Source organism: Canis lupus, chromosome 24 (genome assembly GCF_011100685.1).
Source record: "Canis lupus familiaris isolate Mischka breed German Shepherd chromosome 24, alternate assembly UU_Cfam_GSD_1.0, whole genome shotgun sequence".
Lineage (NCBI taxonomy): Eukaryota > Metazoa > Chordata > Mammalia > Carnivora > Canidae > Canis > Canis lupus.
The window spans coordinates 10830036-10841527 of record NC_049245.1 but is presented as its reverse complement, the minus strand read 5'-3'; the positions used below and the strand labels follow the sequence as shown (position 1 = coordinate 10841527).

The 11492-nt window shown below is 39.7% G+C and overlaps 1 long non-coding RNA gene across 1 annotated transcript in view; it reads left to right on the top strand.

Moving 5' to 3' along the window:
* Positions 1 to 1996: 1996 nt before the first annotated feature.
* The window catches only part of LOC111092164, an 81854-nt gene continuing 72358 nt past the window's right edge, over positions 1997 to 11492 (top strand). Inside the window, exon 1 of the long non-coding RNA XR_005377355.1 lies at positions 1997 to 2058. This is a non-coding gene — a long non-coding RNA (uncharacterized LOC111092164). The remainder of the gene's footprint in view (positions 2059 to 11492) is intronic.

Here is an 11492-nt window from a genome sequence, read left to right as displayed (position 1 = left end):
AATTTTAAGTATCGCCCAAGCACTATTAAATATCTATCCACACAGTTTGGAAGAGAGTGTGTTCATGCACAGAGTGTATTTGGAGGCACTGAATCGCTTTGTGGAGGATCACTCATACTCCCGTTTCTTTTCCTGCAGCTTTTCAGAGTCAATGAGCATCCCCACTCCCTTCCTAGTAAACTCAAGGTTCTCCTACATTAACTCCCATACATTAGGAAATAAATGAAAGCCACCATGTAAGTTTAACTTTGGCGCCAAAGTTTGTTGTACTTTGGGGAGCCTTTTCATGTGTTTGCATAAAACAGACGTGTGTGTGTGTGTGTGTGTGTGTGTGTATGTACATGTACATTATGACACATAAATGTATTTTGGGGTTTCAGAAAAGTATAATTAAGACATCATGCATCTGTCCTCTGTAAATATTCAAGAATAACCATCCTTATGTGAAACTGGTATACTCTGATTTGAAAGACTTTAGCAGGCCACATTTTCTTACAAATTACTGACGTGGAAATATTTATACCTGATCCATTCCAGCAATATATTTCAGTATAAAGTACTTTTACTTTTCCCACTTTCTTCCTAATAAATGGTGCAGTTCAGTAATGGACTCATTGAAGCATACGAGGGTGAAGGGCTTCTTAATTCTAGTTTTGTAAAGAGTGGTTTTGGCTGTTTGATGGAGTCTTCCAGTATGAGAACTTGCTAATTCAGTATTCTGGAATCATTTGTTTGGTTGCCTTCCCTGTTACCACACCTCTGGCTGCATCTGTAAATAAAATGAGTTTGAGTCAATTTTGCTGTGTCTATCTTTCAGTGTTTCAATTTAGTTTTCAAAGGCTTTTCTGTGAGCATACCTTTCAAAAATGGGTTTGCCGACAGGTGGACACAATAGAAAGACAATTTCCCAGTTCAGAATGCCAGGAGACATCTCTGAGCAGTTATGGAGACGGAGATGTCTGGAAAGTTTATTGCCCTTAATTTGCACAGCATTTCCTCCTCTGCCACCCCCTCCTTCATCTGTAGGTGTTAGATCTTTAGGGGAGTTTGACATTTAGCTTTGAGATGAACACAATTTTATTTTATTTTTTGGTTCTGCTTAACAACTAGGGTAAGTTTTCATTGGTAATTTAGCAAATGTCAAACTTTTCTAATAATGTAGATTTGATTTATACAGCCAAGCTTGTTATTCTCACTGCCAAGCCTTAGAACTTGGGTGGCTTTCAAACCAAGGCATCCTGTCTCCACTCACCTTCAAATGCCCTGCACCTTCCTCACTGTCCTCAGCACTCCAGCTTGTCTCTTTCTCACCTGTTCTCCACTCCCTCCGGCACCAATCAGGGTGCCAGTGGGTGCAAATATCAGCTGTTTTTCTTTCTGATTCCTCCTTATCACATAAACAAAAGTCACTTCTCTTGATAAGGTTTCCTTGTCTTCTAATGATGAGAGCAACTTGGACATTTTTGGCTCGAGACCAGGCAGTCAAGATGTATTTGTTGAATGTCCCACTGCATGTATGGGCCTCACAATGCAAAATTCTTATTTGCTTATCCAATATCAATTTTCATTTTTTTTTTCTGGTAATCCTTCTTTTTGGGGGGATGTATGCCATTTGCTTCACATCGATGTCCTTCCAGGGTGAAGTGGGCTCTGCTCCCATTTCCTTGTCACGTGATCTACCCTGGCCAGTTGGAGCTTAGCACCTCCCCCCAGCATCCTCTCCCCGCCCCAGGTCTCAGTGATTGGTTAAAGATAGGCATGTGGTCTGATGAGTGCTAACAAGAGCTGACAATCACCAAGAGTAAGGACGTCTTTTCCCATTGGGGTCGGTGAAAAATAAATTGTAGGCCTAGAACTGTGAGCATCCATCTAGGGGGATAGCTTCCCCAGAGCTTGTGTGGGGAGATGACAATACTAGGTAACATTTGGTGTATGACGTGATAGAGACACACGTAGGGTAGGAGATAACACTGTAAGGCTTCACATTATGAAGGACATAGAATTTCAGCCAGACCTTGAAGGATGAAGGGGATTTGGAGACCCAAGGAAGGTCCTTGTGTGAGTGTTCCTCCTTCGACTCTGCCTCCATGACATTTCTTGGATCTCTGTTGGGGTATCTTCTCTCTCCATTGGTTTATTAATGCTCCTTTTTCTCAGGATTCTGTGTGCTTGGATGACTGCTCATCATGTTCTCTACCTCTGGTTCAGTCAACAGCATAAGTTTTTATTACCATTTCTGTGTGCAAATGATTCCCAAATCCATTTTTCCTACCAAGACAGACATCAGTTTTCAAATTCAAGCACACAGGGGCACCTGGGTGGCTCAGTGGTTGAGCATCTGCCTTTGGCTCAGGTCATGATCCCCAGGTCCTGGGATCAAGTTCCACACCAGACTACCCACAGGGAGCCTGCTTCTCTCTCTGCCCATGTCTCTGCCTTTCCCTCTGTGTCTCTTATGAATAAATAAATACAATCTTACAAAAAAAAATTCTAGCACACATTTCCAACTGGCAACAATTTTCACCTTTGAATCTCAAAGTCCTCTCACACTTAATATACTAAATATAAGCTCATCATCTCCCCCACTCCTACTACTTTCTTTTCTTCCAAGTTTTAGCTTCAATTTTGGCTAATGACATTATGACACTGCCATTGTCCCCCTATGATGGCATATACTCTGAAGGCATCCCAGATTTCTCCCTCTTTAAACTTAAAATTATCAGCCTTGATTTATTCTACTTCCTCATTATCTTGGAAATATATAGTCTCTTCTCCACTGCTGCCTTTAGTTAAATATCTCTGCAGATTTTTTTCAAGAATCTCCTTTTGACTTATGTTACATTTCCCTTCCAGTGTGAGTAAGGTTTTTTGTTCTTGTTTTGGTTTTGCAACTCTGTTTTTCTCATGTCACACCCATATCCTGGGTTCCCTTTGGCCTAATAAGATTACATCCACATTCTTTAGCATGGTGTACAACATTCCTCATGATCTGGTCCCTGACTTCCTTTTCTTACATAATTTTTTTTTTTTTTTTTTTTTTTTACAAATCACCAATGTATTCCTAGCCATATCAATTGAATTGTAGTTTCCCCAAACACACGGTGTCCTGTGCAGCACCACTGAATTGCAAATAATATTTGTTGGCTTCAATGGGCAGAAATAATAGTTGCTGGTACTATTTGGGGGAACTTAAGGATACAGGGAGAAGTTGACCACAGTCAGCACTCAAGGCAGAGAGAGACTAGCCATCTTCCCCAAGGAGGATGGAGGTGCAATCTTCTGGGTACAACATCTTCACCAAAGGAATGTGCAGTAGAGGATAATCATAATGTATGAATAAGTGAGCCTCATGGTAGATCTCTGGGAGGCCTAACTTGAAGACCAGTCTTACTTACAGAAGACTGGGTAAGTCATTCCTCTAAGTTTAGGTGGAAATATATGAGGAATCACCTCACCTGGGCCAGGTGCCTCACTTCAATCTTGGGGTTAAACAATGTAAATCCCAGAACGATCAGGTATGAACACAAACCTTATGTATCACTCTTGTGGTTAAGACAAGGCTGTCCAGCTAAAAATCATTCCTGAATTTTAATTGGTTATCTAGTCATCTCTGGGGTCATGCTAACCAGATTATTAGACTGCTATAAGGACCATACTGCAAGATATGATGGCTCCCACCTTTGGGCCTTTTTCATATTCCTACTTGGTCTGACTTACCTTTTACTGCCTTCTCTATCTGATGAACTGCTGCTACTCACCTGTCAAAACTCAGTATGGATGCCACGACCTTTGTAAAAATGCCTCTGCCTTTTCATTGTCATTAGGAGAACCAGCTTTTATATTCTGGTTGCACTTCATACGCCCCCTCTTCCAAGCTCGGTGTGTTGTGATTGTCTTTCTTCTGCCCATGTCCTGTTTATCCTGGCCTCCTCTGCATGGATAATGTCTGACACATAGCAGGTGCTCACAAATGGTTTTTGAATAAATGATTGAATAAGATGAAGGATGGATAAGCAAAGATAACAAACCTGGAGAATCAAATATACACAGCTTGCTTATGAGATCTTATTGGAGATATTGTGGAAAATATGTTGCAGAAATTGATTGTCAAGGTCAATCAATTTGTTTCAGTAGTGAAATGCACTAAATTCACAATACTGTGAATTTGATTAAAATATGAAATATCTAAACAACGCATTTATAGGTTCCCATTAAAATGATGTAGAAATAGATTTATTGATAAAAAATATTCAATTTAAATGCCAATCTAAAGAATTGATGTAGGACAAGGACTCAAGGGGTTGACTCTGGGAATAAAGTAGATATACCAGTCAATGTAGGTTAGTGCCATAACAAATAAACAATCCAATGCCTTGACTCAATGGCACTGTAATTGTTACTCATGCAAAATGCAAAAAAGGTCGTTTTTGGTTGGTAGCAGTGCTCTAAGCAGTAAATCAGGGACCAAGTTTTTTCAGTCTTGTGGATTGTACTGGGATATGATTAGAATTATGCGCAAGAATTCAGTTTTGTGGTCCTACCTAGTTTTAAGGGGGTGAGAAAGGTGGCCTTCCTGTATGCCTAGGAGGAAAATGAAGTGGTTTCATGACCACTGAACAGTGTCCCTTTTGTACCAGAAAATAAAAAAGGAGAGTATATCTTTAAAGCAAACTGTACTTCAAAGGAAATCATATTTACAGTTCTATTTTGTCCATCATAGGAAGTGTACTTTAAAAAAAACTGTAAAAAATTACAAAGGCATTGATATTATTTTTCAACTTTGGAAATGGTTGCTTTGTACTCATTTAAGTCGACAGGATAATTTAATAGCAGTGATTCTATCAGCATCATCATCACCACCATCATCATTATCACATCTTCATTGAAAGCCTAATATGATATATAGGTCAGTGCACTAGGTAATGGAGTTTCAAGGAGGCATAAAGGCCTTGAGGATTTTATAATCGAGTTGGGAAGTCAGAGTAACATTTATAAGGTAAATCATAATGCAAGACTGCATGTGCTTAGTGCAAAATGAGTGGCAGTGATATTATGGAGAAATAGGCCACCTCGAGATAGATGTAATGGACTCCAAGAAATATGGGTATTGCCCATATCAGAGAATCATATACTACGAAAGCCATAAAAACCATAGACTAAAAACCTTTAGGAGTAAAGGCCACTTCCTTCATCTTATAAATGAGTATACCAACTCGTCTCTAAAGATGCCTTCCAAATCCTATTCTTATACAATCCCACACTTTTTCCTTAAGATTGGGCTAACTCCATGACTTGCTTTTCACCCAGAGAATGTGGCAGAAATGGCACTGTGCCAGTTTCAGGCCTAAATCTTAACAAGACCTTGCAGCTTCTGCTTTCCTTTTTTAAATACATACTCTGGGGGAAGTTAGCCACTATGTAAGAGGTCCAACACTCTGAAGCAACCATGTTATGAGGAAGCTCAAGCTATCCATGTGGAGAGACCATGTGGAGAGAGACATGCCCAGCTAGCCATGAGACCCATTCCAGTTCAGATGCCAAGCATATGTATACAACAGCCATCTTGAACTTCCAGTTGAGCCAGTCATTCAAATGACTCCTGTGCAGTTGCCACCTGACCTCAACCCCAAGTGAAAACGTGCCGGCTGGGTCCACTCAACTCACAAAACCATCGTTACCTTCACACAACCTTCACACAGCAGTAAATAATTGGAACAAGGAAGAAACTGAGGTCACAGAGGCTAAATGAGCACCCCCCACACCCAAGGGCAAACTCTCTTGGTGACTGAGCCAGGAAGAGAGCCACATTCTTTGATTGACTTGTAATCCAGTGTATTTGAGACCAGGACTTCTCAAATTTTAGTGGGGAAGTTGCTAAGCGGCAGATTTCTGGGCTCACTTCTCAGATACTGTGAGTCAGTGTCTCTAAGGATTTGCATTTCTAACAAGCTCCCCCATGACATTGGTGCTGCAATCTGTTGACCACATTTTGAGTAGCCCTGCCATAGATCAGGCCAGAGGTGATCTTCCACTCAGGTAAGGCAAACAGTATCTGCTGATTTACCATTGTGCTTCTTCACAATTACTTGCTTGCTGTGTTTCCAGGTAAGTAATTGAAAAGTGCAACGTGACAAGCCTTGTTCAGAAAGTGCCCAGTTGCAGCTGAGCCCTATTTTAGCTTTTTCAGCTGTAGGCTGAAGAAACCCATATGGTCTGTGAGAATAGACCCACTTAACTGAGTTCAGCTTTCCCTAGGTATGACAGCCTGGGTTTCATAACCTTGTTACCAGAAGCAATTAGGGGCATCATCCAGATTTTCAGATCCATTTCCCATGGAGACACGCGTTAGGAATCTCCCACAGTGAATTTAATTAGCAGAAAATGTGGCTCAGCCAGCGACCTGCAGTGCAGATAACAGTCATGGCTGCCCAGCGATAGCAGCTCCTTTTTCTTAAAAAATGACAAGTTTCCTAAAAGGTGGTGATGAGTCTCAGCCAGACATCAGGTGGGACTCTGTGCAGCCTGATTTCACGTAATCAAGCAACTCACACATCTTGCTTCTATTCAATTTAAAGGACTCACCTAGGCAGAGATGCTAGTGAGAAAAGATAATGGTTGCAAATGACAGTGTTAGGCATTTCCTTCGTGTATCTGGGCCTGCATTGGCCACTGGTGTATCTCTGCAGATGTTTTGGATGTAATACAATAATCATATTTACTTCCAGAATTGTTATCGAAGATTATCTAATGAGTATTTATATCCTACATTAATGGGGGTATGCTATGAATTGCTTGAGATATCTCTGCATAAAAAGCCATAGGATTATAGTCTCACATTGTGTGCTGGAGTTTAACCATGACCTTGTTAGGCATTAATGAAAGTCATAGACAAACATTTGTCAAGCGTCACTTGGTGAATAGACCCCTCCCATATGGAATATTTATACTATTATAATACCTATTAGATATGATGTGAGAAATTGATTGAATATGCTCCTTGTAGTATAATCCTACATGAGGATTAATGAATATATTAAGTACCAGATGGTATAATTTGGCATTGACTAATGTTATTGGTAAATTGAGAATTTTTAATGTCCCTAGTGTTTCTGGTTTGGACTAATTGATTGATGGTCAAAATTTAGCCATGCTTCCTCATTGATGGGGCTCTGTGGCTTAAAGTGGGTGGTCACAGTGGTGTGTAACTCTGACTTCTGAGAGGAAGATTTTTAGTAATGGAAAGGGAGCTATCAGGTCAGTTAGTAAGTACCAATTCACTACCACTACTTACCACAATAAGCAGCAACAGTTGAAGTTCTCCCATTTTTCTTCAGCATTTCCAAGATAAAACAATATTATGTAAAAAAAAATTGATCAACTTTGATCACACCTATTTTTTTTATCTGCCTTTATTTGGCCACTACTGAAATAGATGTATTTTTGTCTTATATTTGTTGGCTGTTTGCTTCTTTCTCTCTCCTCCTGGTCTGTTCACCAACATTTCTATTGGTATTTTCGCCATCCTTTGTTATTCATTGGAAATAATTCTTTTACAAAAGTTTGTTGAGCCTTGAAAGATGTTGGTCCTTGAACCATGTCAGTAGCATGGGTATGAGGGCACTCAGAAGCATATATGAGCTTTGTGGCCAGGTCAGTTGGTTATATAATGAGGACTGTTCAGAGGCAAAGGTGGGTTTCTGTGAACCACTCCTAAGTGTTTGCATATGGAGTAAATGAAGAATATTTGTAAAAGTGGGACTAGGAGGCAGCTTTCTAAAGAAGTTGAAGTTTCGGGTAATGTGTTACTTTAATTTACATTCACTTTACAGTCTGTGCACAGGAGAATTATTTGGAAGAGGTTTAATTTCACTAGCTGCTGAAAGCAGTAAGGTCGCTAGCAACAGAGCAGAAAGAGCTGGGCTGTTTGTTAATGCACTTGGGCCACACAAGGCAGGGCTAACGGGGGTGGAGTCAATAAACATGCAGTTCTCTGGCTTTGAGGGTTATTTGTTTTACTGAGCCAATATGTTTTTCCTAGTTAACATTTTCTGTAGTGTTCTGTTTTTGCCTATGTTTGAAAGCCTTGTAAATATAGTTAGAAGGTGTGTGGAAGGGAAAAGTATTGCCAACCTCATGTTGGTGGATTAAACTCACTGTGTCTGCTTCTTTTCCCGTGAAATGCAGACATACCGAGCTTGCCTGTCTTTGAAATATAACAGAATTGAACTTAAAATCTGGACTTTCTCAGGTTAGAGGGCCTTCATCTTCAGTAGCCCCCCCCAAAAAAAACCTCTTAAAATAGCCAGAAAAATCCAAGTTAGTTTTATCATGACCCACCTCAGTTTTGTCACATTTATTGTTTGGAGTAACATGAATGCCTGGGCATTTTATCAGTGAAAGAACTCTATTTGGTTGCAGATTTAGTTTGTTACTACTGGGAAATTTGATTTATCTGTTTTAAGCAACCATCTGGAATAAGTTTATTTGTATTGCATGTCATGCATATATTTATGCTGCAAGATCAAAATCCTTCAATTGCATCCTTTTGAAATTTTATATATTATATAATGACAGTTGCCAACACCACAATGAAGTGATTACATGGCTTTCAAAAATGGAAACATTGTGCAACAGAAAGATTACAATGTATAATGAACAAGTTCATTTACTCGAATATAGATGTGGTGAATAATGAAATGCATACACTATGAGCTGAGATGAATCTTCTGTCATTAGAAATACAATTACAGTGTATTGAAATTTCCAAGGTCTAACAAAAGTAAATAGATATATTGTTATCCAGCCAAAAATAGATCTAATTTATTTGTGAAAGTTTTCCTTAATTATGTCATAAATATATCAAATAGCTTATGGTTAATAAAAACTGCAAAATATTGAAAATGCATATGTATACAAGAGTACATTTGTGTATTTTTTAATCAAAGAGCAGCATTTGTCTAGGTCTGTTCTGTATATAATCTGAAGTCTTCCCCGGTAGCTCTCAAGTGCTCTGCTGTTGTCCCTTTATCGTACGCTCTCCCTATTTTTTTGAGAACACGGTTGCCTTTCCTCATGTCTTAAATATTCCCTAGGAAAATAATTTCATAGGAAGAGATCTGAGGAACACAGTCATACAAAAAGATGGGTTAATGGAACACCACCTTTGCATGTATGTAATGTGGCAGATCTCTCCTGACATTGGAGTCATACCAACTTGTGTTGAAACACCAAAATTGCTACTTCCTACTTGACCATGAGTAAGTTACTTAACCTTTTTGAATTTTCTTCTACAAAATAAAATATGCATTATATTTCTTTTTTTTAAAATAAATTTATTTTTTATTGGTGTTCAATTTACCAACATACAGAATAACACCCAGTGCTCATCCCGTCAAGTGCCCCCCTCATTATATTTCTATAGGGTTTTGGTGAGGATTAAATGGTGTATTTCATATATGGCTCTTGATAAAGTGTGTTGCTCATGATGAGTAAATAATATTTCTTCCTTTCCTCTGCTATAATCTTCTTTTCTTTTGCTGATTGCAATGTGGTCTTTTTGGCCAAGGTAATTAGTTTCTCATGTCCTCTTCCTTGTTGTATTAGGTAGGACATTTCAGCTACAAGTAACATGATACCTACCTAAAAGTAGCTTAAACAGTGAAAATGTTTATTATATCACATCGCAGCAAGCATAGCAATGGGTCAATAGGTGGTTCCAGGGATGGGAGAGTGACTAACGGTGTCATGAAGGATCTCTCTTTCTGCTCCCCACCATTGCCATATTGGATTGGTCCTTTAGTGCTCTCTCCTCATGGTTGCAAGATGGCTGCTACTGTTCCAGGCATCACAGGCAGCCATGGCAATATCCAGCTGAAGAAGGATGGTGTCTTTTCCTTGCGTCTCTTTTTATTGAGGTGAAAAAGTTTTGCTATCTATGATCTGTCTCCAGGAAGATTTCCCCTCAGGTCCCACTGGCCAAACTGTGATATTTTCTCATGTCTTAGTTTTAAGAAGAGGCTGGAAAGTAGGATTTTGGGAGGCTCTTTTTTTGAGGACTAGGACTAGGAAAATTGGGAAGGCTCCCAGGAGCATCTTCCTCATCCCTAAATCATGTAAAGTACTTATTTTGATGGGGTAGTATGGGGATGAAATGAGGTTATGTGGCAGATATGTATATATATTTATCAGTAATGGATCATTTTAAGGAAAACTATGGGAATGTTTCTTGGAAGGTGAGGTTATGTGTATCCAACATGTGACTCATGGGGCAGAAATTGATTTGAAGAGCAAAGAATGCCCTCGGATGTCCTTCCATTGTACCAAGTGAGTGGGAATCCTTTTGCTCAAGACCTTGGCAGGAGAGGTTTGGGGGGTATAGAATAGCCCAGGACTCTGTCTTACCTTGGCTATGAGTAAGAAACAACTATCTAGAGGACTAGATTTATGGACTAGTGATGGATAAGGAGCTACAGAGAAGATGATGAGTGATAATGTCTCTGTTCACCCAGGGACCCAGCAGTGAGATTTTGGGTGGTGGGGAAAGCACCAGCTATTTCCAGAAGGGCCAGCCCCAAATATTTATATTTTGTTCATATATTCTACAAATATTTGAGTACCTTTTTAAGCAGGCATTGGGCTAGGTGCTAGAAGTTTAAAGGACAATAAGATAGTCCTTGTCTTCAGGGAACTCCTGGTCAAAATGACCAAGGCAGTTATGCAGACAACTTTACTTGGTTCAGTTTATTGGGTAATATGTTCTAGATGTGCTAATGGTGAGCATGGGGCCTATAGCTCTGTGTGACAGAGGGCTGTCAGAAAGTATCCGTGTTGATGGCTGTAAGGTTTTAGTTAATAAGGGAGGAAGAGGGCAGAAGCCTATTGAAATAGGCTTGTGAAAGCCTATCATGAATTACTATCATGAAATAGTAATAAATTACACCATTGACTGTATTCCATGCTTTTTATATATATCCTCACAATCTTTACAACAGCCAGGCAAGGAGGGGAGCATTGCACTGTACTTTCCTCCATTTTACAGTTGAGTTATCTGAGATGTGGGAGGGTTAAGTGCCCTGACCAAAGTTGAATAGTCAATGGAGGAGTTGGGATGGCAGGTTTGAGGGGGAGTATATGTTCTGTTTGCTAATCATACTGCCTTCCTATTGCCCCCAGCTCTCTGGGGGCAGTCAGCAGTCAAGAAGGTGACATGGGAGACACTTCATCAGGTTGCATAGAGAAGTGCTATATGTCACTGCTCGGTGTTTGTTACACTAAATTTTCTGCAAGTGGTACTGCAAGCTGGTACTACATCCCTCACTGGGTAGGTCATCTCCTAGAGCAACACCTGAGAGGGAGGATTGGAGAAAGAACACAGATCTTGCAAATCTTTTATGAAGAGTTCACATAAACCCCCCTTAGTCTAGCGTTTTGTCTAACATTTATATTTGATCATAGAGTGAACCAATTCAGAATCCTGTGTACTGTGATGCTCT